Genomic DNA, 7,557 nt, shown 5'->3' with positions numbered 1-7,557 from the left:
ATACTCTGTAGTCGATGTTGCCAGAGTTTTCCTTAAGGAGATCTTCAGATTACATGGTTTACCCAGGAGGATAGACATTTCGCAGATGAAGTGGAAATGCATCAGTATGGACTTTGTCACTAGATTACCTTCAGTGCAATCAGGTTACAACTCCATTTTTGTGGTAGTTGAAAGGCTAACCAAAGTTTCCCATCTGATTCCAATGAAAAAAACATACTCTATAGTGGATGTTGCTAGAGTTTTCCTTAAGGAGATCTTCAGATTACATGGTTTACCCAGGAGGATAGTAAGTGACCGAGATCCCAAATTCACATCGAAATTTTGGACTGCGTTCTTTAAAGCAGTAGGAACTTTCTTAGATCTCAGCACAGCTTATCACCCCAAAACAGATGGCCAAACAAAAAGGGTAAATCAAGTAATTGAAGATATCCTTTGGTCATGCTGCCAGCCAGGGAACCGAGGAAGTGGTTAAGTCATTTGCATCTGGTCGAATTTGCTTACAATGCTTCTTATCATCGGAGCATTGTGATGAGTCCTTTCAAAGCTTTGTATGGAAAAGATTGCCTTACACCATTGACTTGGTCTGGCCCATTGATCAGAGTCGAAATGTCCAGACAAATGCTTGATGACATGGACCAATAGATGCAATCAATCTGTAAAGATATAAAGGCAGTCCAAGACAGGCAAAAGCAGTATGCAGATAAAAAGAGATCAGAGAGATAGTTTGAAGAATCAGATATGGTCTTCATTCGAGTACGACCAAAAAGAAGTTCCTTATCCTTAGGGAAGTACAAGAAGCTCTCCCAAATACTGTGGGTCGTATGCTTTCATAAAGAAAGTGGGTGATCTAGCCTACAAACTTCTTCTACCTCCCCTACATGATGTATTCCATGTCAGTTTGCTTAAGAAGTATGTACCTAGCCCGAATCATGTACTTGATGGGATGAGCAATTGATCTCCCTGACTCAAGGCTAGATGGTACTCCAACCTGAGGAAATCCTTGACATTCGGGAGAAGATTCTCAGGGGCAGAGTCCTTAGAGAATTCTTAGTAAAGTGGAAGTTCTTCCCTCTAGAAGACGCCACCTGGGAGAGAAGAAGAAGAGTTGGCGAAGGATTACCCTCACTTTCCGAGATGAGAAAATCTCGCATTTTTCAAGTGGCAGAGGATGTAAGATTCCTCCTCAGCCTGAATATCAAATAAGCCTCTACTTCAATCCCTTGTAATCATTCTATGTTTCTGAATACAAGAAAATATCATTTTTTCTTATTTTGCCTAGTGAGTTAAAAAGTTCTAGAGAGTGGTAAATTAAAATTGGAATATTTTTGAATAAATAAATTCTTCAAATATCAAAAAATATTTCCCTGAAACAGAAAATCAAAATAGATTTTCCAAGGTGCAATTGGAATTAATTAAAATTGATTTCAGAAGACCTTAGCCTAAGGGTCGAGATTTTTTATTATGGTCCAATTAGGGTTCCTATGGACCAATAAGATTAATCCAAGTGTTGGGACAAGATAAATCCAAAGAATAAAAGAAAATACCCAAAACAGAGCAAATGCCCACATAAGATGAAGAGTTGAGACCAAGTACTAGGTTTATTAGCTTAAAATTATGAAGTATTAATAAAAAATGAGATATTTTGGAGTAATCATTCATTTTTGACACATGTGTAAGGAAAAGGGAGACCTTCAAGGAGGAACCTACTTCACATGCATGGATGAGTTTAAAACTCAAAAATAATACGATATTTTTATCTCTCCTCTCTCCTAAATCAAACCAAATCAAAAAGGGAGCCAAACTAGTCCAAAACTTGTCCAAATTCAGCCAAACTAAAGCTGGAAAATTCTAGAACTCAGTTGGACTCAGTTAGTGGCCTCCCTCTCCTATAAATAGACCCTCATTCCTTTGTAGTTTGAGTAGCCCAGCGTGCATACAAAATGCCAGTCCTTGAAGCCATAGAACTTAAGGAATAGTTAAGATAACTGTTAGAGCAGGGATTTGTCAGACCCAGTGGGGGTGCACCCGTTCTCTTTCAAAAGAAGAAAGATGGAACGTTAAGACTCTGTATTGACTACAGAGGACTGAATCAATTAACAATTAAGAATAAGTATCCTATTCCTAGGATTGATGGACTTCTGGATCGGTTAAGTTGTTCCTAAATGTTTACAAAGATAGATGTCAAATCCGGGTACTACTAGATCAGAATCAAGGATCAGGACATCCCAAAGAGACAGCATTCAATACTCGCTATGGGGATTATGAGTTCACAGTCATTCAATACTCGCTATGGGGATTATGAGTTCACAGTCATGCCATTTTGGGTTGACTAATGCCCCAGCGACATTCAAATGTCTTATGCAAGATATTCTCAGAGAATACTTGGATGATTTTGTTCTTGTCTTCTTTGATGATATCTTATGCAAGATATTCTCTGGATGATTTTGTTCTTGTCTTCTTTGATGATATCTTAGTATACTCAAAGAATGTTGTAGACCATGAAGATCATGTGCACAAGGTCTTGGAAATCCTAAGGAAACACCAACTCTTTGCAAAGAAGAGCAAATGTTCTTTCTCTGTTGACCAGGTGGAATACTTGGGATTCATAGTGTCAAAGGATGGGATTTCTCTTGACCCCGCAAAGATCCAAGCAGTAGTAGTTGAATGGCCAGAACCCAAGTCAGTAAAGGAAGTCAGAGGATTCCTAGGGTTAATCGGATGGTATAGGATCTTTATACCTAGGTATGCTCAGATAGCATCCCCTTTAAATAACCTTCTCAAGAAAAGTACACTTTTTCAGTGGACTACAATGTGTCAGAGTGCCTTTGACAAGTTGAAGACAGCCTTAGTAACCAACCTTGTCTCCTTAAATTGTCAGATTTTACCAAACCCTTTGAGGTAGTTACTAATGGCAGTAGATTTACCTTAGGCGGTGCTCTAATGCAGGAAGGTCATGCAGTGGCCTATGAATCCAGAAAACTCAGAACACATGAGAGGAATTATGTCGTCCATGACTTGGAGTTACTCTCAGTAGTGTATGCTCTGAAGTTGTGGAGACATTATCTTTTGGGACAAAGATTCACCTTCATGACAGATCATCAAAGTTTGAAGTGGCCAAAGGGATCTCAACATGCATCAAAGGAGATGGATGCAGACCCTGCAGAAGTTTGATTTTGAAATAAAGTATCGGTCGGGGAAAGAAAATGTGGTTGCAGATGCGCTCAGTAGAAAAGCCTCCTTGCTTGCAATTACAATGGTGTCAAATCCATTGATCAATGAAGCAAAGGCGAAAATCATGCATGACAAATTCTTTGCCCCTATTGCTACCCTTCTGATGCAAGAAAGCAAGACTCCTCAGGAAATGAGTCAAGTTTTTGGATACAAACTGGATGAAGGATGCATGTATTTTAATAATCGGATATGTATCCCCAATGATTGGGGAATAAAGGTAAGAATTCTGAGAGAAGCCCATGATAGCCTAAAAGCTAGACATCCAGGGTTTATAAAAACCTATATATCTGTGAAGAAAAAACCTATATATCTGTGAAGAAAAGCTTCTTTTGGCCTATATAGGTTTATAAAAACCTATATATCTGTGAAGAAAAGCTTCTTCTGGCCAGGACACAAAAGGGATGTACTTGATCATGTAAGGAAATGCTTGATGTGCCAAAGAATCAAGGCAGAGAGAGTCAAGATGCCAGGGAAACTACAGCCTCTAGACATTCCACAGATGAAGTGGCAATGCATCAGTATGGACTTTGTCACTCGATTACCTTCAGTGCAATCAGGTTACAACTCCATTTTTGTGGTAGTTGACAGGCTAACCAAAGTTGCCCATTTTTGTGGTAGTTGACAGGCTAACCAAAGTTGACAGGCTAACCAAAGTTGCCCATTTTTGTGGTAGTTGACAGGCTAACCAAAGTTGCCCATCTGATTCCAGTAAAAGAAACATACTCTGCAGTGGATGTTGCTAGAGTTTTCCTTAAGGAGATCTTCAGATTGCATGGTTTACCCAAGAGGATAGTAAGTGACCGAGATCCCAAATTCACATCGAAATTCTGGACTGTGTTCTTTGAAGCAGTAGGAACTTTCTTGGATCTTCGAAACAGATGGCCAGACAAAAAGGGTGAATCCAATTAGAAAACTTCTCAAGCTTGAGAGGGGTTGAGAAGAGAAGTCATTTGAGAATATTAACAAAAAACCATAAAATTCATTCTTACCTCAAGGATTAGCTTGCTTCTTTTTCTAGAAGTGAAGCCCCCAACCAATCAATTAGTTTAGCAAGTGGAGAAGAGAGCTCCAAGAGTTGTTGAAGAGAGAGAGAAGCTCCAAGCTCCCCAAAAGTAGAGGATTTTTAAGGGATAATAGAAAATATTATTATTTTAATGTAATACTAGCATGGTATAGCTCACAGATGAGAATACAAAAGAATGAGGGTCTATTTATAGGTGAGCGAGGCCACTAACTGAGTCCAATTGGGTTCTAGAATTTTCCACCTTTAGTTTGACTCAATTTGGACACGATTTAAACCAGTTTGGGTCCCCTTTTGATCCAGTTTGATCCAGGAGAGAGGAGAGATAAAAATATCACAATTTTTTTGAATTCAGAAACCCTTCCACACATGTGAAGGAGGTGCCTACCTCAAAGGTCCCCCTCTCCTTACTAAGGTGTCAAAAATTCACCATTTCTCCAAGATATCTCATTTTTTAGTAATACCTCTAACTAATAAACTTTGTACTCAGTCAACTCTTCATCTTATGCAAGCAATTACTCATTTTTGGGTATTTTCTTTCATTCATTGGATTTTTCTCATCCCAACACTTGGATTAATCCTATTGGCCCATAGGAACCTTAATTGGACCATAATCCAGAAATTTTTGAAAATCTAGACCCTTAGGCTAAGGTCCCTTATATCACTTTTAATTGATTCCTAATGCACCTTGGAGAATTTATTTTGAACTTTTGTTTCAGAGAAATATATTTTAGATATTAGGAGAATTTTATATCTAAAAATATCTTAATATTGAATTACCTCTCTCTAGAATTTTTCTTGTCTCTAGGCAAAAACAATATTTTCTTGTATTATGAAATAGGGAATGATTACAGGGGACTGAGGTAAAAGCTTTTTCATTATTCAGGCTGAGGAGGGATCTTACATCCTCTCCCACTTGAAAAACATGAGATGTTCTCATCTCGCAAAGTGGGGGTAATCTTTTTCCATCTCTTCTTCTTTCTCCCAGGTGGTGTCTTCTAGAGAGAAGAACTTCCACTTGACTAAAAATTCTCTGAGGACTCTACTCCTAAGAACCTTCTCCCGAACGTCAAGGATTTCTTCAAGCTGGAGTACCATCTGCCCTTGAGTTAGAGAGATCAATTGTTCATCATCAAGCACGTGACTCGGACTGGGTACATATTTCTTAAGCAAACTGACATGGAATACATTATGTACCTTGAGATGGGGAGGTAGAAGAAGTTTATAAGCTAGATCGCCTACTTTCTTTATAACAGCATATGGTCCATAGTATCTATCTGGGAGAGAGCTTCTTGTACTTCCCTAAAGATAAGGAACTTCTTTTTGGTCGTACTCGAATGAAGACCATATCTGATTCTTCAAACTCTCTCTCTGATCTCTTTTTATCTGCATACTTCTTTTGCCTATCTTGGGCTACCTCAATATCTTTACACGGATTGATTGCATTTACTGGTCCATGTCATCAAGCATTTGTCTAGACATTTCGACTCTGATTAATGGGTCAGACCAAGGCAATTAAGCTATTTCCATTATTCCTCTTTTTCCAAATTGATAGAATTATCTCTTTCACATTTAGAATCAATTAAAGTAGTTTTTAGCTACTTATAAATAATCTAAAAGAATTAACCATTATTTTGTTAACATAAAAGCATAAAAATACCATTTTCTTATTCTCTAGCTTAACAAGCTTAGAGTTTGGTTTTGAAATAAGAATTTATCAATGAGAAGCATTCTTTTGCTAAAGAATTAGCCATAGGAATGACTATTCTTTTTGAGAGAGAGATATACATAAGAAAGCATTTTAATTAAGCATAAAGATTAACTTTTTCTTGATTACACATTAAAATTCTTAGGGAAAGCTTGATTTTAATTTAAAACAACCAATTAGAAAACTTCTCAAGCTTGAGAGGGGTTGAGAAGAGGTCATTTGAGAATATTAACAAAAAACCATAAAATTCATTCTTACCTCAAGGATTAGCTTGCTTCTTTTTCTAGAAGTGAAGCCCCCCAACCAATCAGTTGGTTTAGCAAGTGGAGAAGAGAGCTCCAAGAGTTGTTGAAGAGAGAGAGAGAAGCTCCAACCTCCCCAAAAGTAGAGGATTTTTAAGGGATAATAGAAAATATGATTATTTTAATGTAATACTAGCATGGTATAGCTCACAGATGAGAATACAAAAGAATGAGGGTCTATTTATAGGTGAGGGATGCCACTAACTGAGTCCACGTAGGTTTTAGAATTTTCTAGCTTGAGTTTGACTCAATTTGGACAAGATTTGGACCAGTTTGGGTCCCCTTTTGATCCAGTTTGGGTCCCCTTTTGATCCAGTTTGATCCAGGAGAGAGCAGAGATAAAAATATCACAAAGTTTTTGAATTAAAAAACCCTTCCACACATGTGATAGTAATCTCTGGCTCCTTTTCATCACATGTGATGAATATCCCAATTTCCTTTTTCCATAAGGAAATTGGTCATCCTGAATTTTCAAGCCTCGAAATTATGCTTGTCCAACTTCTCACTCATAATTTGTGGCAAGCTGTTAGACATATTTACCTACAACCAACCAAATACTTGCAATACAGTTATCTATATGCAACATACAACATGTAACATTGCTCAAACTTCAATGAGCTCACTAGTGGTACTTGTCATTACTTAATGAGTCACATCAAGTGACTAGAGTACATGTACATACATCCACCAACACTTGTAACACTTAGAACATGCGCACAAACTGTTTGTGCACCAAATTCACACTACTGCTCTATAAAAACCACAGTTTGGGCCAAAACAGTCTCAAAAAATAGCACTTTCTCATAGTGCTTATAGAAATGTTACAGTGTCCAAACCGTGCTTGAAATGTGCCGAATTACCTAGAAATATGCAAAACAATGTTAACTACACACAATACAATCTTTTTCTATAACCCATGAGGATTCCTCAATCTGAGACAGTGACTTCCCTATCTGCCTATAGCTCTCACAACTACCCAAAGATGTTGCTCCAAAATCAAAGAGAGAATGAGATGGAATTACCCTTACCCACGTACAACTTCCTTTTCTTGCCTCTTGAGCACTTCACACAAACCGGTGCTATGATACCATGAGAAGAATGTGGGGGAGAGGGTGAGCTTGAGCTCCTTGTATAAGCACAGGCACATACACACACACACAAGAGTAGACATGCACATAAGAGACTTAGATGGTGGATGGCTTAATTTTATTCTATTCTTCTCTTCTCTACAATCATAACATAAAGAGATAAGAGAACATACTCTATGGAAAAGTACTCTTCTATTATAACTTACA

This window comes from Cibotium barometz, chromosome 34, assembly GCF_041138505.1.
Source record: "Cibotium barometz isolate CiBa-2024 chromosome 34, ASM4113850v1, whole genome shotgun sequence".
Lineage (NCBI taxonomy): Eukaryota > Viridiplantae > Streptophyta > Polypodiopsida > Cyatheales > Cibotiaceae > Cibotium > Cibotium barometz.
The sequence above is the reverse complement of the archived record's forward strand: the minus strand, read 5'-3'. Positions refer to the sequence as shown.